Source organism: Sphaerodactylus townsendi, linkage group LG13 (genome assembly GCF_021028975.2).
Source record: "Sphaerodactylus townsendi isolate TG3544 linkage group LG13, MPM_Stown_v2.3, whole genome shotgun sequence".
In the NCBI taxonomy this organism is placed as follows: domain Eukaryota; kingdom Metazoa; phylum Chordata; class Lepidosauria; order Squamata; family Sphaerodactylidae; genus Sphaerodactylus; species Sphaerodactylus townsendi.
The window spans coordinates 45,325,402-45,347,697 of record NC_059437.1 but is presented as its reverse complement, the minus strand read 5'-3'; the positions used below and the strand labels follow the sequence as shown (position 1 = coordinate 45,347,697).

Here is a 22,296-nt window from a genome sequence, read left to right as displayed (position 1 = left end):
AACCCTGAAAACTCTCTTTCAAACAAACCAACTTTATTCCAGTCTGCTTTCTTAATTGTACAACTTTCATACACACATAGTAATAGAGAATACAGTGGTAAGAATTAACTTGATCTTGGATGCCAGCGACACAGCCTTACACTTCAGAATCTTTTCTAGCTCCTTCAAGGATGCCCTTACCAATCTCAGTCATCTTCTGATTTCTTAGAATAGAATCATAAAAATGGAAAAGACCACTAGGGCCATCCAGTCCAACCCCCTGCAATGCAGGAACACACCATCAACAGATGGCTGCCCAGCAGGTTTAAAACCTCCAAGGAAGGAGACTCCACCACTCTCCCAAGGCAGTGTATTCTTGATTGCAGTCTCCCTTTTGGATTATGATGGAGCCAAGGGACAGAAAATCTTGAATAATGTAGTGCAGAATGTGTAGGGATGGTGAAAGGCTTGAATGCCCTTTCCTGTTTCCTCAAGATGAATCTCCCAAAGCACTTCTGGTTTGACTACACACAGATACCAGCAAAAACTGGCATCTTTGTACCATCCAGCATCCAGTTCATTCAGGCGCGCTCACAAACCCGCATTCCTGACGATTTCAATCAACAATCCCTCTTTCGCTCCAGTACAATCTATCCTTCTGCAGCGGCAGCCTCCTTCAGCAATCTGCGCATGCGCCGCCGCTTCAACCCACTCCAAGCGCGTTAAAACACAGGCAAGCGGAAAAGAGAAGCTGGGCTGTCAATCTCGCTGCCACGTGACAAAACGCGCTCCCGCCTTCGTTCCAGAGCTCGGCGCTCTTCTTGCTCGCCTGTGGATCGCCGAGTGAGCGATTATTCCACTCCTTCCTCCTCTTGGCTATAGACGTGACTCTAACCCGGGAGAGGGGGAAGGAAGAACAGATCTGACTCCTCCCCTTCCTCCTTCAAAGGCAGCACCGGTGAGATAACGGGCTGTATCTTGGGGGAGGCAGGGTTGTGGTAGAACATCACTGGACAAGGACTGGTGTCACTATGAGACGATGCTGGTGGGGTCAGGGGACTTTCTTCCACTACCCTTTGGCTGTTTGCTGTTTCACACGCACTCCCCTTTGCCAACAGACTTTTAAAATGCACCAAAGAGGAAGGAGTTCCACCGGTGAAACCTTCCCCAATCTATTGAGAATTGCAGTATTAAGCGAGGAACTCTTTAGATCGCTTGCTCATCACTCCTCTCCTGTGCTTGTACAGCAAAATAGCAGAAAGAGAGTCAACAAGTTTTTGAGTATTTTCATTGGGATGCAATGATTTGGAGGTGGTTGGAGGGAAATTATGGAATTAGGATGTCGTGGCCAACAGCTCAGACTTGGCTTGCACATGCCAGAAGATCAGGTGGTGGAATAGGATGCGACAGTTCAGACTGTAGGTAATGGATTCTAACTGTGAATGTTCTTTTACATTAAAGGAAGAATTCATGCAGTTAGAAAATTAGTTCAGCAGGGGAAAGGTGAGCTCATCCTCTTTTTCCTGGGAGGTTTTAATATATAGCATTCCAGAATGATTAACCCACCTGTAGTGTGAAATGGCCAGTGGTTCCCAGCCTTTTTTCACTCACATACCCCTTGGCAACCCATTTGCCTAAAATTGGACCCCATATTGGCAAACCCGTTGTGTAATTTTTTTCATGTACCCCCCAATGTTCTGGTGCATACCCCTGGGGGTATGCGTAACCCAAGTTGGGAATGACTGGTGCAGTCAAATGCCCACCTTTTTTTCTTCCCTGAATAAATCAGATGATAAGTAATTTAATGGGGGGGGGGGGGATGAGGAAGTTTCCGTGCTTTAAGGAAGTCTCCATGCTTGGACACAGTGTGCCTCTAAATTCCAGTTTCTTGAGAAGCAGCAGTGGGAAAAGGCTCTTCCTTCATGCCTTGCTAGTAGACTTCCCGAGCCTTCTGGTTCACTGCTGTGGGAAACAGGATGCTGGAGTAAATGTACCTGTGGTCTGATTCAGCAGGGCTTTTTGAATGAAAACTTTTCCTATTGAATTTCTGTGTATTGTTTGGTGTAGCACAGGAATATGGCAAGTGAAAAGGGCAATCCTTTCAGGAATGGAAATGAAAAGGTCAGTGGCCTTTTAACTAATAGGGGAGGGAGGAGGGGGAAATGACAGATTCCTGAACTTCTCCTGGCTTTGTCTTTTCAGTAATATGGAGATGTGAGTAATAGTGTTTTTCATTTGTACTTTTGGAAAACTTAGAGGGGAATGTGGAAGACTCAGTAATTTTAGCTTTGGTACTGAGTAATCACAAATAAGGAGCCATATATCCTAATATTGTTGTTTCTGCTCGGAATCATGTAGACAATTGGGGGTTTTGTGGGGAGAACATTTAATTTTGTAGATCCCATGGTACTTTTGTAAGAAAGGCAAACACATTATTACTGTCTCTCTTGTAAAAATAGGGAATCAAAGGCATAGACCGTTGAAGTGTTAGGAAATCAACCTCCCATTTAAAATTAGTGAATGTGACCAGTTCAAGGATAATGTTGTGCCTTGGTGTCACATGTAGAGCCGAAAGATATGCAGAGCTAAGACTTGCAAGTCTCCGCTCCCATGCATAGGATTGCAGCTATAATTTATTTCCACATAAACATCTGCCCTTACTGTTGCAGATAGCTCAAAATAGCCAATGTTAGAAGATTAAGAACATAAAAAAGAGCCCGCTGGATCAGACCAGAGTCCATCTAGTCCAGGGGTCTGCAACCTGTGGCTCTCCAGATGTTCATGAACTACAATTCCCATCATCCCCTGACAGGTGCTGATGGGAATTGTAGTTCATGAACATCTGGAGATTTGCAGGTTGCAGACCCCTGATCTAGTCCAGCACTCTGCTACTTGCAGTGGCCCACCAGATTGTTGCAATAAAATTTAAAATATACTTCAGACTTATAAGAGGATGGGGCCATTTGGATCAGTAACAAAGTTATAAAACTGTACAATGAAATATTAGTTCGGTAATCAAATCGTTGTGCAGTTCAGTACTGCAGAAGCATCTCTATGTAGCATCTCTATACTGCAGAAGCATCTCTGTATTTCCAACTATATGTTGGAAATGTGCCATATTCATTCCTTTTCTGTTGAAGTTTTGTTAATAATGACTTTGTTTTTGCATTGTTGTTGGTTTTTATTTACAGTGTGGAACTTGCTCACCTGTATAGGGTATGACTAATACACAATAAAACTAGTTATATACCTATCAAAAAGCCTTACAAATAAATCCACAAAAGTTACTAACCAACAGGGTTTTTTTAAGCTAGCCATGACCGTTTGCATATATTATTTTAATTATTTGTGGTTTAAAATGGAGCAGGGGGGTGACAACAAAAAACAAACAGGCAACTCTTTAAAAAGTACTATTTCCCCCCCTAAAAATTCCCTTTTTGGCTGCCTGGACATGATCTGCTAGTTGTGGCTGGTGAATGGTTATTTCAAAGCATTTTGATTAGAGACATCGTACCATTACTGGCTTCCTGGAACTGCAGTGTGTTTAAATTCCAAATTGCCTAGGATTTGAAGCTCTTCTGTTTGAGTCAATTGATCTGTTGGTATTTAAGCTCATTCAGGGTGCATCTTATTTTTTTAGCTGTTGCTCTCTTTCTCTCAGTTTTAAAAGCTGTCAAAAATCACATGGCTTATTTTAGCCACTAAACATGAGCCCTGTTCAGATAGTATATAAGGAGTGGGTAAATGAGCATGGGGTGGGGTGGGGAACTTAAGCATGTCTGCATATACCGCATTCATGGACGTACAGTCAAGATGGTAAAAGGTCTGGAATCCATACCCTACGAGGAGAGACTTAGGGAACTGGGGATGTTTAGTTTGGTGAAGAGAAGGTTAAGAGGTGACATGGTGGCCATGTTTAGATATTTGAAGGGATGTCATGTTGGTGAGGGAGCAAGCTTGTTTTCTGCTGCTCCAGAGACTAGGACCAGGAGTAATGGGTTCAAGGTGAAGGAAAAGAGATTCCACCTAAACATCAGGAAAAACTTCCTGACAGTAAGGGCTATTTGACAGTGGAATGCACTACCTCGGAGTGGGGTGGAGTCTCCTTCTTTGGAGGTTTTTAAAGAGAGGCTGGATGAACATATGTTGGGAGTGATCTGATTGTGTGTTCCTGCATTGCAGGGGGTGGACTTGATGGCCCTTGGGGTCTCTTCCAACTCTATGATTCTAAGAAGCAGGGTCCACGACTGGTCCTGTGTGCATACACACAGTTGTACTTTTTCATTGTTTTTGAACAAACCAGGAATTACAGATGATGTTGGACTGTGTATTCTCATGCATTTTCCATATTTCCCTCTCTTGGGGTCCAGATTTTCCATAAGCATATCCATAAAAGCACACAGATTTGTTCCACTGGCATCATAAAAATCGTGAACCATTCAGCTGTAACGAGTTGGCTTTTGTGGAGTCAACAAAACTGAGTCTCGGGATCCCTTTTACCAAGATGTATTTGTTTTGTTCACATTAAAGGAAACTTTAGTCTTTAGTGCTGAAACAGTGAACATTTGAACTTTACCACTTCTTGAATTATTATTCCATCAAGTGGAAATTTGCATAAACTTAGAATCTGACTCAAATTTAATATATTGGGGAGAGGTCCAAAAGGGAGGAAAACTTACTTTGATCCAGCAGACCCAGATGTATAGATTTACAGCTTCTTTAATATTAAATTTTGATGTACAAAAATGCATTTGGCAGTGCAAACGAAGTGCTTCATATTAATTCAGGCTCAAAACCCATTGTAACTTGTGAGCTATGTCAAAATTATTAGCCTCTGTGGAGCAGTTAAAGTCATCTCCAAAAAAGTCAGAGTAAAATTAATCTTTCAAAATGCTATTTGGTTGTTTTCTGTAGCTGGGACTTGAGGGCAAACTTTGTAGGAGAAAAATAAAAATCTGACCCAGATATGGGTTCCCTGAAGGCTGTCGATATACATTCTGAAGCCGCCGTCAGCAGCTGTATTTTTATACACTTTCTTGTTAGTAATAAACTGGCAGAGGTGGCTTGGGAATGAACTAGAATGTTTGGTAGGTTGAGGTCATCATCAACTGGACTGGGGTTAATTATCTCTATTGTATTTTTGTCCTATCCTTCGTCCAGTAAGCTGAGAGCACCATGTAGATTTCTCTTTCCTCCATTTTATTTCACAACAAACTGGGAGATTCTTTAGAGTGAGAGAAAGTGACTGACCCAGTAACTCAGTAGGATTCACAGGGATTTGAACCGAGAACTGTATCTTCTCTCTGACCTCCTGTCAGACTCCCACTTGGTCATCACCATTTCTGTCCGTCTGATACATTTTGACCCTGTCTTTCCTCCAAAGAGCTTAGAAGAGTATCATATGCGGTTCTACTATCTCTCTTTTATGTCTGGTTAAAGGTCAGTTCCTAGCCACTCTTGGCTTTTCCAGCCATGCTCCTCAGGGTTGTCTGATAAACTGATCTTCTCCCATATGAGCCTGGATATTTGCTGAAGCCATCATTCCAAAACTCAAGAATCCCTGACTTTAGATCTGGCAGGTGGTGAGAACCCGTGTGATGCAGTGGTTAAGAGCAGGTAGATTCTAAACTGGAGAACTGGATTTGATTCCCCACTCCTCCACCTGAGTGGCAGAGGCTTATCTGGTGAACCAGATGTGTTTCCGCACTCCTACATTCCTGCTGGGTGACCTTGGGCTAGTCGTAGTTCTTTGGAACTCTCTCAGCCACACCTCCCTCACAAGGTGTCTGTTGTGGGGAGAGGAGGGGAAAGGAGCTTGTAAGCCACCTTGAGTCTCCTTATAAAGCCAAACTCCTCCTCCTCCTTCTGGCACAGAGTCTTCTCGGTGGTGGTGCCTAAGCTGTGGAATAGCCTGTCTAGATGAATTATCTTGGTTCATTCTCTGGATTTTGACACCTAGTTAAAACTTCTTTGTTTGAAAGAACATTTAATGACAAGTATTCTGAGAGTCTGTGGTTGCTGTTCGGTTGGATCTGGTGATTTTTTGCCTTTGCCCCATGGTTGTGTAGCCAGGTGGCATGCCATTCATTTACCTTTGCTGTAATGATGAGAATGCCTTAGCATCAGGGGAGGAATTGAAAAAACTTCCCTCCAAGGACTTTGTTCAGATTTTCCAATGGGGAAATTTGGGGGAGCAGTGAAAAAAAAACTCTCATACCATGGCCTACAATAGGATACATATGATGAGCCTACCACAGTTTGTAGCTGTCTCACACATAGTATATTTGGAATTTTTTTGTAGAAAACTGAGGAATTTATATTTTCAGTTGCATATGCTGAAAATCTAATTTGTATGCTAATTAAGTTACAAATGATGGATTTTATGTTCTTGAAGTGTAAAATAAGTTTAGGCCTGTTAGCATGAAATATATTTCAGTTTGTTTCCAACTTTCTGTTATTTCCTGGGGAAAAAGCTGTTTTTTTCTAAACTTTTAAAATTTCTGGAAATTTTATATTTCTCCATTGGCTGCCTTTTATCTCACCCTAGAAGGGTGAGATACAAGTATTTTAGATAGCAAAATACAATGTAGCATGGAAATGTATAAGAATTTGCCTGTTTTATGAGTTGGTCACATAAATAAGTAAATGGACTCCTATAAAGTTTACATTGTTCCACTTCGTGTAGTCCAATCACATTCTTCTTTAAGAAGAAACACAGAGTTTGTTCCTTAATTTGAGGCACAATTTTTGACCTAAATCCCCAGTACTTGTTTCATAGACCTGTGCTGTGCTCTAGGATTTTTAATAATAATAATAATAGTAGTAGTAGTAGTAGTAGTAGTAGTAGTAGTAATAGTAATAGTAGTAGTAGTAGTAGTAGTAGTTGTTGTTGTTGTTGTTATTTACAGTTCTATCTTGTTCTTCCTCCAAGAATTTTACCCTTACAACAACCCTGTGATGTAGGTTAGCTTGGGAGGCAAAGACCATCCTGTGACAACCCAGTGTGAACTTCATGCCGAAGTAGAGATTTGATCTTGTGTCTCCCTATCTTAATCCAGCACTCTGACCACTGTAGTGAACCTCACTTGGGTCTGGTTGTCCTTATTTAGATGTAGAAAAGGTCGTGTTTCAGCCACTCTTTAATATTAATAATCAAACGAAGGATTGTGTGCATCTGAGTTTAAAGGACATAATTTACAGAAAGGACTGATCTCCCCCAGTATATCTCCTTTTGAACATTAAGAGAAAGATGTCGCTTCAAAAAATTAGGGAAAACTCTCCAGACAGCACCAGATAGCTGCAGAGGTTGTATATTCCCTGGTGTGGTAGTCTGTTTGACATTACTGAAGACAGAAAGAATGACCAGAGGTTAAAGTAGAAGGCCAAACTTTAGCTCTGAATTCATTAGAAAGAAAATCCTGGTTGTAAATGAGCTCGGTCCACAGTTTTCCTTAATCTTTGTCCCCCACCATCACCCTGCCCAGCAACAAAAACACAGACCAGAACCTTGTGTAATAAATCTGTTTTATGGTCCGCATGAGAAAGGGTGGAGAAACTCCCTTTATTTAATCTTCCCAGAAATTGAAATACACTTGAGCTAACATGGGAGATACCCGTCCAAAAGCCAGATTAGGCTTTCATTATTTTACTTAGCCCAACAATATTTTTCTTTGCGTCACTACTGACTGACAAAGATGTAGCTAGCTCCGTGTGTCTTTTAGATGAGGAGGTACCAGCAGTGGCTTCATTTAGTAGATGCATATTCCATAACATAGAGGTGCTTGTGCCAAGAATATGGGGTTAGATCCACCCATTTGGTTCACACAACCTCATCCCTAACTCTCCTCGTTACTCCCAAACATTTCCTAATTTCTTTCAATGTCTTGTTAGAGTGATCAGTTTTTTCACTTCTTACATTAATGGATTTTCCTGGGGTAGTTGCTTCTTTTTCATTTTGAGCCCTGCAACCCTATCCACTTCCACATGTGGCCAGTTGAATGACTCATCCTTTTAAAAATGTTATTTACCTGTGGGGAGGCTCAACAGGATCCAAAACCATTTCACCAGGTAGGTGAAATGTGGAGGAGTGCTCATGTGGAGGAGTGGGGAATCAAACCGGGTTCTCCAGATTAGAATCCACTTGCTCTTAACCACTACACTGTGCTGGCCCCAGTGGTGGAACTATAAGGGGGTGGGGGCCCCCCGCCATGTCCCGGGCACGTGGGGGGAATCTGCCTTGCGCCCCCCCACTTAACTTAGTTCCTCCCTCCTGCCCCTTAACTCCTCTCTCTTCCCACCAGGAAATTCCTCTCTCCTGCAATCTGATGGGAACTACACTTCCCAGGAAACCATGCTTCCCAGGAGACCAGGCTGGGCCGGGCACCATTTTGCCTCCCTACACCTCTGGCTGGCCCTCCTCACGTTCTCTGGTGAACCCTTCCCGGGATTGGGTACCATGACTGAAAATGCCCATTGCCAGATAATTAAAAGCCCTATGGATGGCATGACTGGTGAAGAACTCATAAGATGAACTCAGCCATCGTATATATCCATAACTCAGCAAATACTGATTGTGGACACATTTATTTCCCTCCTAAGAGCTCAACCAATGCCTTGTTTCTCACTGACGGCCTTAAAATGCTCAAAGCATTTTATTTTTTATTTGTACTACAGAGCCTGTGTACAACAAATATTCGACAGGTTGAATTGAATTGAATTGAAATATTCGACATTGGAAGTCCTCTGAACAACAGCAAATCTTGGATACATTTTCCGAGTCATTCAGCTCTTTCTTGAATTAAGTTTCCCCACCTTGGGAACAGTATAACACCATGAAAACAATACTCACAATGGAAACGTATCATGATTTTGAAATCTTAACCCCCAGAAGATATCAGTCAATTTTTTATATTCTTCCATGATGGATGGAGGAGGAATTAATTGTTCTTTAATTGAGGTAGTGTGTCAGGGCTTGGCTGTTTATCCACAGGCTGAGTCGTTCTGCGGCTAAAGTGCTAAACAGCAGATAAACCTCATAGTTTGTCGCTAATGAAGGGTAACTAAGTCTTATCTATAAAGCCTGCTCCACAAACTAGTGAAGTTGAGGAACATGCACGTTATCTCAGAGAGCTTACATTTGTCCATCTAATTGTTTCTTTCTCCCTTTGCTCTTTGTTTCTGACAGCTCTCAGATTGGAGCGTGATGATTCATGCATTTTAACTCTAAAACTGTAAATGCCGTGGGAGCCATTGTGAAAAAGTGGAAATCTGAAGACAAGCCATGTTTTTCTTTTGTGTCTTTTGTGTGTGTGTTTAGCTGGAATTGGAGAAGCCCCTATTTTTCAATGTAACAATTAGAGGAGTCGGTTGTTTCCTTTTCCATTTATGTAAGGATGGCTTTTTATAGCACGTTTTTTTCCATTTGCGAGCGTACGTCCTTGGGACTACTCCATCCCCAAAACAAAGCTATCGGAAACTTTGCTCACATGGGTAATAACTTGGTTTATTCATAAGGATGACTATGTTTCTACCTGGGAAATATACCCTCTGGTGCTAAGCTTGCTATTACATACTTCCCAGTAACTGATTTTTTTAAAAAATCAGTAGAGGCTTAATGAGGTTATGGGATGGAATGGCTAGACTTGTACAAACCAATGTTTGTTTGCTTGATCTCTATAAAAGTCAGAGATTTATTAGATGGGTGGATATGGGTGAAAAAGTTTTTTTTCCCTTCATGTTACATCACCTCTTTAAATCCACTGTAATTAGCAGTTATTAAAATAAGTTGATAAGTTAATTAAGATTCTCCCTTTAGGGACAAACGACTAGGCATGGAGACTTGGCACCCATGAATGGGTTCAGCTACAAGGCAGCATTGGAATCATGACTGCAAGCTTCTCTCCCGACTTTAAGCCTAGGAAGTGCTAATTGCTGCAGGAGAAAGACAGTGGGAGGCTTGGGTCTTGGATCATGCGTACATATGGTTGCTATTGCTGTTGTATAGTCTTTCTTTCTCCCAATGGTATTCTTACCTGAAATGGTGGGCTTTTGTCCCTTCTAGAATGGGGGAATCAGTGAGAGCAGACTCATGGCTTTAGCAAAAAGTTGGGCAAGCTCGAAATCTTTGTTGCCTATATATATGAAGGTCAGCTTTTGCAAGAAATCCACAGGAGCAAAATAAAGTTTACCAGTTTTATTACGGGATGATAGGGGTACACAAGGACACAATAATCAAAGCAGCAGAACACATACACAGTCCAAGGATAAAAGCAGTGTTGAGGGAATAGGTTGGGAATAGCAGAGGAATTGGGGGAATTCTTAGCGGTAATACTTCATTCCATTCATTCATTCATTCGATTTCTAGGCTGCCCTTTCCCAGATCCTGAGGTGACTTTGGGTTTGTGAAGCAGAGTCCAGTGACCTGCACTAGGCTCCAAGGAAGCAGAGTAGGAAGAACAACTGAACCCAATGGCAGGCTCAGAAGCACTGGGCAGACCAGCAGTCCAGACACACTGACCAGCAGTCCAGACCAGAAGTCGAGACACACTGAACACTGAGTGTTGGGCGAGGGCCTGTTTTATAGGAGAGATTGGATCTTCTAGCCATGCTAAGAGAGCTTAATCTCCCAGGACAAAGGAGATTTCCTGTTCTCTGGAGGGGAGACAAAGGAGGGTGCTAGGGTTTAAGTATTGGGTACTTAGCGTTGAGTGTTGGGTGCTTGGGCTGAATCATTTGAGCACCAGAGATACTTGGGGCTAATTACATTTTAGGGTGAAGCTGATGGAATTTCAGCTTTGGGACAAAACTACATGAATACTAAGGTGATCAGTGAGAATTAGTTAGAGGAAGGAATCAAGTTAGTTTTTGTGCTGTGGGGAACACCTTGAAACATTCTCCTTAGTGTGGCTATTGTTTCTCTGGAGCACCCTCTCCAGGGCTGAAGATGGGAGCAGCTCTTTCCTGGCTGCAATCATTGTTTACCTGTTAATCTCTTTATGGGGGCAGAAGCAAGCTATCTGCATGACAGATGCTGGGGAAGGGAAGACCAGGCAAGGTATCTTGGTCTTGTGGGTAACTCAGGCCATGCAGGAATGGGCTTCCCATCTTGGCACTGCATGCCAGGCACCCCAAAGGTTGTGGATGGAAAAAGCGGGAGGGAAGTTTACCTAGTTGTTATTTAATAATGCTTCCTGTCATTCCACCTTCCAGTTGTGGGTATCAGATGTTTACATCTGAAGCTGCCAGTTGCTTGGCATGTTATTGCACCATATTATTTAATGATCTGGTGAGAGCCAATGTGGTGTAGCAGTTAAGAGCAGTGGATAATAATCGGGAGAACCGAGTTTGATTTCCCACTCCTCCACGTGAGCAGCGGACTCCTATCCGGTGAACTGGATATATTCTCCCACTCCTACGCATGAAGCCTGTTGGGTGACCTTGGGCTAGTCACAGTACTCTTTGAACTCTCTCAGGCCCACCTACCTCACAAGGTGACTGTTGTGGGGAGAGGAAGGGAAGGACTTTGTAAGCCACTTTGAGACTCCTTGCAGGAGAGAAAGGCAGGGCATAAATCCAAACTCTTATTCTTTCTACAAGTCTGGTTATTGGTGTCCTTTCTTCCCCAGTTATGACGCTGTTGTGGGGAGATTTAATGTTGATAACTTCTCCAGGTGCTGACTGGAGGATGTTGGGGTTACATAGCCGGGTCAGAATTTCATGTGTTCATTAAGGAAACTTTGTGCAATGGAGAAAAATACCTTCATAAGGGGCAAGGAGATGTTTTCTTAGTTGTACTAAAGTCAGAGAATTTCTTAGTGGTACCAGAGCTGGAGAATTCCCTCCCACTTTCCTCCATTAGCTGCTAGACTGGAGAAAGGCCCCTGGAAGTGTCTAGCAGTGTGATCCTATGCAAAGTTTACTGGAATCTAAATCTGCTCATTTCAGTGAATTTAGATTGGAGTTGCTCTACATGGTATTTCATTCTGAGAAACACTGTCGGCTGATGTACGCTGCTCTGCTGCTTATTTTGTTTTAAAGGTTTTGTTTGATTTTATTTGTTGTGCGTGTTTCTAAAGGCTGGGATTTCTGCTTTAGCTGCATTTGCAAAAATGTCATCCAGTGCTTTGCAAATACCTTGATAAATAAATGGGAGCAGGGAGAGGCGTTTTTCTTCAGTGTTTCACAGATGAATATAGGGTCACGTTTCTAATCCATGGTCAAGACTCACCTCCTTCAATGCACGTTGCTGAAGGCTCTACTCCTGTGGTGGCGAACCTTTGGCCCTCCAGATGTTATGGACTACAATTCCCATCAGCCCCTGCCAGCATGACCAATTGGTTCAGTCCCTGGGTTAAAGACAACCCAGGTTCAGTCCCTGGGTTAAAGACAAATTAGGAAAGCATTATTTCTGTGGAATAGATGCACATCGATGCAAAAAAAGACCATAGCATCTGCATGCTACATGATCCCTTTAGTGTTCATGTAGATGTCTGTGCACTGGAGGCAAAATGTGTTCCTCTCACCCACAACCACCAGTACCCCCATTTTAATTGCTTGTGACTAGAGGGTGGGCACAGCAGGCCACTCTAGAAAGTGGCACTATTAATGTTTTCATAAGATGTCCCCCCCCCCCAAAAAAAGAGAGACTGCAATTTACTAGGGTCAGAATCTGAAAAACAGGACCTGTTGCAGATAAGCACAGCTGGAGTGTATATCTTGGAGATAGTGGCAAGGTCTAATGCTGAGCTTCCAGAGCAGAGCATTTCTGTGCAGGGGCTGTGGCTTATTGGAAGAGTCTCTGCCTTGTATTCAGAAGGTTGCAGGTTCAGTCCCTAGCATCTGCAGTTAAAAGGAAAAGGGAGTCGGTGAAGTGAAGGACTTCTATCTAAGATCCTGGTGAGTTGCTGCCAATCTGCATAGATGGTAATGATCAGAGTGGTCTAATTCAGCATAAAGCAACTTCATTTGTGTTCAGGTACTTGCCCACCTATTCCTCTGTCTCTAAAGCAGGGGTCTTCAAACTATGGCCCTCCAGATGTTCATAGACTACAATTCCCATGAGCCCTACCATTTGGCCCAGAGACTGATGGGAATTGTAGTCCACGAACATCTGGAGGGCCATAGTTTGAAGACCCCTGCTCTAAAGGCTCGATCTGAGCTCCTAATGAATATTTGGCAAAGAATGTGGTGTGCTGATAAAGACTTCATTATCATTTCAATATGCTATGTGTCCAATCTTGCTCCTGTTTTTGTTGCCTGGCACTCTCTGTCCCCCCCCCCCATGCCCTGCCCCTTGTAGCAGTTTTCACAACCACCTTCCATTTAGTCGAGAAAGGTGATCGCTGTGGACTGCGTTAGATAGCCTTGAACGGTTTTGCAAATCATAAGCTTGACGTTGCACTGAACTACTCAGGATACCATGTTTTTCCAAGTTATGGGAGATGTTTAGTTTTTGAGCCAAAGGCCATAAGTAATTCAAAAACCCTGAATGCACAGAGGACGAATGGCGAAGGCCCGAGTCTAAATAGGTCCTCAGCACTACTTAGAGAGATTTGTAATAAGATCATACAGACAACATTCCATACCAAGGCCCTCGGGGGTATTACAAATGTAGCCGAACCAGCAAAATACCTACAAGTTTAGCCCATGAAAACCAGCCAAGTTTTCATAAAGATTTTTACAACGGTGGCTTCGATGAAGGCAATTAACTATAAACTATGCGTTTAATGTTTGAAATATCCAATTTATGCAAAAGGAGCTGCTTTGCCAAATCATAAACGTGTACCAATAAGCAAAATGAGAATAAAAGAGTCTGGCTTCCCTATACTGTTTTCTGAAAGGTTCAGACCTGTATCTTTAAAAATATGACCGTCAGGCCTTCTGTATCCATGTTTATGTATAATCCTGGTCATGTTAAAACAACTATTATTTGCCTTAGTAGTTTTAGGTGGCTGTCTTCTTTATAAAAACCAGTCATCTTATTGTATTTTTCATCTCTCATTTTTTTTTAATAATGTAGTTCTTTCATTTGTCATTTTGACATGCCTCATGGACAGGGTCTCAGAATTAACATTTGAATGTATGAGCCATATAATCCAGGAAAAAGGTTAGAACATTTTGCAAAACATAAATTTATATGACAAAAAACTTCGCTAACCTCACCCATGAAGAATGTATCAGCAGATCTAATTTACTTGGCCTAAAGTGCTGTCATAAACACTCGACTTGAAGAATGTGCACGTTCATGAGCTCTTGCCAGAATGCTGTTTTTATTTGGTATTTTTAATGATAAGAGAATATTGAAAAATAAACAGAATTTTAATTTATTAAAGACTGTTCCTACCAAATGTGTACAATTTTATCTTGTGTGGTTCCATTTTTGTATGGGTACAGATCCTTTTGTACTTTTTGTACTGTTCTGTGGTTCAAGCATAGTGGTAAACCATGACTGGGGGGCATGTAAATGATCCTAAAAGAAGCCTTGCCCTTGTATGTCCCATCTTTCCCTTGCACGCCACAAACAAATTAATTACTTGCTGCTTTACTGAAAACTATCTTTTGTTATTGCATCCAAATTGGCAAACTGTGGATTGCCGAACAGGAACAAACTGAGGTTTGTAATCGTGATTTGAATATAGTTGCAAAGGATGATTGGCTGAAATATATGAAGCTGAGGTTTCTTTTAAGCTCATTCGCATACTGGTTTGGGGTCATCAACCTTCATAAAATCATGGGTGGTTATTAGACCGTATTAATGTTTAGACTGTATTATTGTTTTTGAAGAATAAATCTGTTTGTAATATACTAGTAGTTGTTTTTACCAATGACAGATGCAAGTTGCAATTTGCTTCATTGGTAGTAAAACCACCATGATCCAGCACAGCTGAATCTGAAACTTGCCCAACTCTGCTGAATTGTGACTGCTGCACTAAAGATTTTGCAAAAACCCAGCATAGGCAAATTCTTGATGGTAGACTCAGGTTCTTCAGATATCATCCAACAATATCAAAACATCCTCTCCACCATGAAATAAAAATTTCTTTAGCATCTTCAGTACCAGCTTCTAATCAATTATCTGATTGTCTCTTTCAGGGTATGAATGTCTATTTTATGTGAGATGGTGAAAGTATGGACTACAAAGCCTGTTTATTTTTTATTGAGTGCAGCAGGGAAAATCAGTTGTCCAGAAAGTCTCACATGAAATGGGTGTGTGTGTGTGTGGGACTCTGGTCATGTGAACACAGCCTCAAGAGCTGAAAGGTTGCTGACCTTCAGTCGTTTTCAGCCATAGTTTCCCATTCTGACATCTTTTCCAAAGCAAGATCTGAAACCCATAAAAAGTTCTGTTACACAAAACAAAGATGAGTATTTTCTGGTGCACAGAACAATGCAAAGGTCAATTGTGTTGGGTTTTTTCCCCTCCTGTCATACGATGGGGGTGTGTACATGAATGCATCCCTGGAATTCCACTGTGGGATCTGCATCTTTTGAAGCTGATGCTAAAATTACTGCCTAGGTTCTTCCAAAGGCGGATACTGATAGAAGATTCAATGAAATTGAAGGTCACCGGTCTGGTGGGCGTTGAAAGATACCTGGCTATGATACTATTTCTGATTTAATAATGTGAACGAGAGGCTAGCCCTTTGTAATAATTAGGACTAATTACTGAAGAGGTGTTGACAGATGGGCTAAGAGGAAACAAACTGCCTTTATCCAGTGGCTTAGAGTCAGATTACTAGACTTGTGTTATCTGTTTCTCAGAAAGTAGAAGCTTCAATCATTCACTAAGCCTTCAAAGGGCGAAAGGGACTCTAACAATATACAGGATTTGGGACGAAGCTATGAAATAAGTCTTTGATTCAGAAATGACTAAATTAATCCCATTTCCAAAAATTGTCATAGGTTTTAAAGTTTGAGTTACAGATGGAGAATCTGATTGGACTACTTGGAACGAAGTCAATGAGGTATCACTGTCTCGTCTTGGTGGCAGTTACGGTGGTTTGGGAATTAAGCCGTGGCTGACTCCTTCCTGTCACAGTGACAACAGTCATTTTTTCCACTTTCTAGCTGTGCCTGCTGTCCTCTTGGAAACGGAAGATGATTTAGAACTTTGGCTCTCCTTTAGAGATTCAACAAGTACAATACAGGTAAGGTACTGACAAAAGACAGAGGTCATCAGTTGCATACCAACAGGGGAAAAACACACATTCCAAATGAGCAACATCCGAGCATCATTTTTTAAAACCTGGTATATACTTGTAATATGGGATCTCTCCCTTTGATCCTGTTCGATAGTACAGTCGCATGAGCCATGAAAGAGAATGTTCTGTATTGTTTCTTGAAATGGCATTAAGTAGATCATATAGCAACAGGCTTGCAATCCCAGGCGAGGCCTTTCTGGACACCTAGCCCCCTGTAAAGTATACCCATTTTCTATTGCTGTGATGGGGTCTTGTAAACAAATAACCCCAGGAACACTTGCCATAGTGATTAGAGAATAAACATATGATCAAAATAAAGACACAGAAAAGTCATTTTAGAATTGACCAACCAGGGCAGCAGATTTTTCAGATCTTAAGAACTTAAGTATTTTAGAGAAAGGGGGTAGAAAGAGGTTTTTGTTGAGGTCCTGTATGAAACCAATTGGCAGCAGATTCGAGACAAAGGAAAGCACTTCATACCACGCATAATTAAATCATGGAATCTGGTAACTCAAGATTAGGTGATAGCCATAATAAATTGCTATAGAAGGGGATTAGGCAAATCTATGAAGGCATCTATCAGTGTTTATTAGCCATGGTGGTTAAGATGGAACCTCAGTTTTCAAATGCAGAATGCCTTTGAATACTATTTGTTGGGAGATGACAATGAGAGATACTTCCTTGAGAGGGCTGCCCAGAGACATTTTATTGTGGGAAACAGAACTAGATAGGGCCGGGATATGATACACCAGTTGTTCTTATATAGCAGTCCAATAGCTTCTTTCACTCACCATCTCAGCACCTGCCCGTATAATTAGAATTATCTGATCATGTAGAAAAACAGCTAAAGACACCCTCTGGTTACCAAATCACAACCTTTCACTTGCAACTGAAGGAGCTCTCCAGGTTTTTATATGATGTCTTTTTAATTGATGCTGCTTCCTTCCTTTTGCCAATTTTGACCTTGTTATCTCTCCCCACCCCGGCCAAGAAATACAGTGGTGATTGATAACGAAGGAACACAACTCAATTATTAATTTGTTGTTAACAATGCAGGCATTTTAACTAATGTTTAAATATTTACAAGCATTTCCATTTTGTGGTAAATGTGGCCATGCTTTTGGTCTAGATTTTCTGGTTTGAGATAATAGAGCAGGTAAAAGTCCTCCGTAAATTTGGTTGGAACCCGACCTGTTCTGATTATCTGATGAAAGACTGACAGTTCCGTTCCCGCTGGCTCAGCCACAACAAGAAGTTGTTCAGAACTCATTTAAAGGCTGGAAGTTCAAGTTCGTATATTGCCGAATGGTTCAACTGATGAAACTTCATTTAGTTTCACTGCAAGTTTCCTTTTTTGGTATCTTTTGGCCTTGGGGTACATCTTGGCTTTGCACCTTCATTCCCAGTCTCTGCAGGGCACCTTCCCCTTCCGTCCTTTTTTCATCATCTACCACAGAGCAGCATCATATTTGTGCGAGCTTATTTAAATGAGGGCTGGAATGGGTTGCCAGCCATTCATTAACCTCAAGGCAAATCATAGCACATACACAGCGAAAAAGGAAATTGGAATTCATATCATACCATATTCATGCCATGTCTTTGTTGATTGCAGTTCGTACCTGATAAGAAGAATGAAGCTTGCCAAAAGTAATATTGTATAATGTATTCGAGGTCTTGCTTTTTGTTTGGTTTCTGCCAAATCTGGGTTCTTCTTATTATTATTATTAATTAAATTTATTAGACTGCCCACCCCTGAAGGGCTCTGGGCAGTGTACAACAGGAAACAACAAAAACAATACATAATAAATATCAGAATCCTAAACAACATTAAAACACAGCACAGCAGCAATATCATAAAACCCATATTAATTATTACATACTAATTCTGGCATAACCACAGTGTTGGTACTCTGAAAGGCCATCACTGTGTCAGAAAAAGCCAGATGTGGGCAGAAATCTAGCAAACTGGATTTGTATCAAGTGAGTACCAACTTTTATGCAGCCCCCCTGACGCTCAACATATCTCATTTGGAATTTTATGTTATTATAGTGCTTTCTGGCATTTCACAAGTCCTCAGTAATACCGCAGCATGAATCTGGGAAAACTAAGACGATCAGAGTTAATTTATTACCTATGCTTTTTCATTCATTTTAATATTCACTGCAGTTATTCTTCTGTGAATAATGGAATGAAGTTAGCTGCTTATGTATTTTAAATCTTCAGATTTTTTGTTACTTGATTTTGAGAGCTGTCTTCAGTGCCACTGTTGCAGCAGGAAGGCGGGAAACAGATTTTCTAAATAAATAACTGGCTGATCTTATCCATTTTTCTTGTATGCTTCTGTTTCGGGATAGGTTTTATGATAAGCATTGGGAAGTTTATCTAAGGTTAAGTCGGTAACAACAAAATGTTCATACCTTTCTGAATGATACCTGTTTGAAACTTCATTTTGAAAAATGGGGCTTGAGTCAGTCTTAGTCCAATTAGGTTAATTTTAATCAGAAAGAATTATGATGCCTCTAGCTGACAAATTAAATTCTTTGCCAGTTTTTTCATAAAGCGTTATAATTTTTGGTACAAAAGACATCACTCTTCTTGAAGTCAAATGCTTTAAAAAAAAACAACCCAAAACAATGTGGATTACCTTTAGAAGGAAAGAATGATATCGGGTGTCTATCATGTATCATGTTCTTCTGCCCTGTGGGTGGGAAAGAAAAGTAATAGAACAGGCAAATAAATAAACGGGGCGTTGAAAGTGGCTTTTTTTGTGTCAGGCTGTTGCGTAACCAAATTGCATTCGGCTTACTATCTCCACTGGTCAGATGCCAGAAAAATACTCTAATGTTGTACAAAGGCTAGATTAATTAAAGAGTAATTAAAAGCAAATCAATCCGGTAATCATAAAAAAAAACTTTGTCATGGGAAAAATATTTGTCTAGAATTAATTAGTTTTCAAGTGAAGAGCAGCTTTAAATTGCTGGAAATTATGGAGTGCTTAATTGCCGTTCGGGCCTTGATTATAGTATCTGAAATGAACAACTTGATGTGCTTCTTCTCTGTCATCTTTTTCTTTTTTTAAAAAAAGAGCTTTCCCTTAAATGAGATTGTTTCAGGAAACGTCTGCTAAAATGTCCGGAAGGTGTTTAATTAAACCCGTGTTGTCTGAGGACATCTTGAACTCTATTTTGCTGTTGCGTACGAGAGGTTTGTACCTGCTGTGGCTGCACCCCTAATTAAGGGGGCTTGGCTGGCTGATCTCTGACTGACAGACGGCTTGGCGTGGCTGAACTGGAAAGCCCTCTCAAAATAATCTTTCAGTGGCTGCCGGCTTATCAATTTTCTGCCAGATTGCCATGATTTATCAAGTGTGCAGACCTGAATTTTCTCCTAAGCCTGAACGTCCAGGGAAGGATCCGCACACAACCCCTTTTCCACCTAATGCTGTGCATTTTTGCACTCTTTAATTAGGCAAGGAGCTTTGCCTTTCTTCTGTGAACTTCTGTTAGTGCACATCCACACGGTTCTCATTTAAGCCCACCTGATCCTCGCAGAACACTCGCTTGGGTTGCTTCAGCCTAGACCGGTTCCCCACCTGCTGTGAATGTGGGGGTGCTCAGAGGAGGGCACCTGTGCCTTTAGCCACAAATTGCAGTGACATGTTAACCTTCGATCTCAGTACTCAGGATGATTTTTTTTTAAACTGTGCTTTTTTCATGGAGGTAGACTTTAGGATTGCCACCTCTAGTCTGGGGAATTTCTGGATATTTGAGAGTGGTACTGGGGTGGGGAAAACGCTCAGTGGGAATGTTCAGGCAGGGAACACTAGCTCACCGTGTGTGTGTGTGTGTGCGAGAGAGAGAGAGGTTCCTTCCACACATGCAGGATAATGCACTTTCAATCCACTTTCAATGTACTTGGCAGCTGTGCGGAATAGCAAAATCCGCTTGCAAATAGTTGTGAAAATGGATTGAAAGTGCATTATCCTGCATGTGCGGAAGGGGCCAGAGAGAGAGAAAGAGATGTGTGTGTGCTGTCAAGTCACAGCTGACTTACGGTGACCTCATAAGGGTTTTCAAGGCAAGAGATATTCAGAGATGGTTTGCCATTGCCTGCCTGCCTCGTGGGCTGAGTTCTGAGAGAACTGAGATTGGCCCACGGCCACCCAGCAGTCTTCATGTGGAAGAGTGGGAAATTGAACCCGGTTCTCCAGATTAGAGTCTTCCCCTCTCATTTCAATGTCTCATTTTGTTGACTCATTATATGTAATCCACCTCGAGTCCCTGTGAGAAAGGCAGGCTATAAATAAAAAAAATAAAAATAAGGTAAATAGCTCCTGGAGAGAGCAGTTCAGAGATTAACAGTCCCTTATGTTGGAGTTTTCCTGGCTGGTCAGGAAACTGGCCAGGCACTGAAGATGTAGAAATAATGAGGCTGGTCATTCTTCCTGCAGTGTTTTCCTGTCAGAAATAGATTACTGGTAACGTCAGGTGCCCTGTTGGAGAAGCAGCTCAGTTTGGTTAGGGGTAGAAAGTGCACCAAGGTGAGCTGTTAGTAGTCAAAGTGCTCAGAGACCAAAGAAACCAGGTAGCTTAATGGGAAGAAGGATAGGAGGTGAGGGAGCCAAGAGGCAGAGTGGTTGTGAGAGACAAAGACCTGAGAACAGGTGGGAGGAAGTTGATAAAGGAAGACAGAAGATGGAGGTTGGCGGGGGGGGAGGACACAGATGGGAAGGAAAAAATGCGAAGTTAGAAAGGATGAAGAAGAGATAGAGACGTGAGTGAAAGAGGGATGAGACAGTGAGATGGTGGACTGGCAAGAAGAATCTCAGGCAAAGGATGGAGAAGGCACAGAGGCAGTGGAGAGTATGAGTTAAATAGTCATTGGACAATGAGTCCAGGGAGCTGTAAGTCACCTCTTTGACTTACAGCTCCCTGGACTCATTGACCCATATTTGTGTGGTTGGTGTGCTGAGTTTCAGAAGTTGGTTTGATTTCACCAAATCTTCATCTGCAAAGGTCTAGGGATAGTAGCGCTGGCCAATGACACTTAGTAAGGAGGCTTAAAAAGAAAATAGAAGATGGGGAAGTCACACGCTCATCACTTGGGGAGATGGACATAGGAGGAGAGATGAAAGAGAGGCTATTATTATTATTATTATTATTTATTCAATTTCTATACCGCCCGATCCCCAGAGGGCTCCGGGCGGTGAACAACATAATATATAAACAATAAGCAGGAGCAAATCCGGTACAATACATACATAGGCTCCGTCAATAAAACATCTTAAAATACATAAAAACAGCGGCTAACAATTAGCAAATTAAACAAGAGGCGTCCAGGCTCAATTTAAAAACCCACCCCAAGAAGGGGGGGACGGCAGGCCCCTCAATATGAGGAGCTCTGTTGTACCAGTGCCAAAGCAGGAGCTCCCTGAGTTTGCTAAACCATATCAGCAGCTGGACACTCCAAAGGCTAGGTGGAACAACACAGTCTTACAGGCCTTGCGGAACTCACCAAGGTCCCGCAGGGCCCGGACAGTTGGTGGGAGGGTGTTCCACCAGGCCAGGGCCAGCGCTGTGAAAGTCCTGGCCTGTGTGGAGGCCAGCCGCATCATTGAGGAGCCGGGGACCACCACCGAGTCAACTGCAGGGACTGAGTCCGAGTGACTAGCAAATGTGGCGTTTCTGTCTCCACATGCTTGACCCCTTGGCTGGAGGACTTCCCAGCTGTGATTCACAGGGGCCTGGTGGGTTAGATGTGCATTCTGTTTGCATCAAACTGAGATTAGTCTGAGGCAAGAAAGTAGTGCAAACAAGCCCTGGGCCTCGGAGTTAAATTATAGCGGGGTTTGTTTTGGCTTTCTTAAATTTCATCATTGCATTTTATCAGGGAATTTATGGCTTCATAAAACAGAACAGCTGCATTTTCTTTTCTCCCCCTAATCTACAAAGTTAAACCTGCGTATGGAAAAAAAAATCTGTTCAGTTTCAGCTGTTTTCATGCTGCATTTTAAATTTTACATGTTTCAAAGCGCATGCAATGCGCCATACCAAATGCAGGGCTTTTCTGTGTCTCGAAACTACCCTTGGCTTAGGAGGAAGGGGACGTGGACATTTG

At 42.0% G+C, this 22,296-nt stretch overlaps 1 protein-coding gene across 4 annotated transcripts in view; it reads left to right on the top strand.

Annotated features, from left to right (window-relative positions):
- Positions 1-735: 735 nt before the first annotated feature.
- GNB1L (G protein subunit beta 1 like) overlaps positions 736-22,296 on the top strand; it is a 61,107-nt gene continuing 39,546 nt past the window's right edge. The window contains exons 1-2 of one of the 4 annotated variants that reach the window (XM_048514995.1): positions 736-937; positions 16,045-16,124. The gene's annotated coding sequence lies outside the window, so the exon portion shown is untranslated. The remainder of the gene's footprint in view (positions 938-16,044; positions 16,125-22,296) is intronic. The other 3 variants (XM_048514991.1, XM_048514992.1, XM_048514993.1) reach the window with 3 other exon arrangements.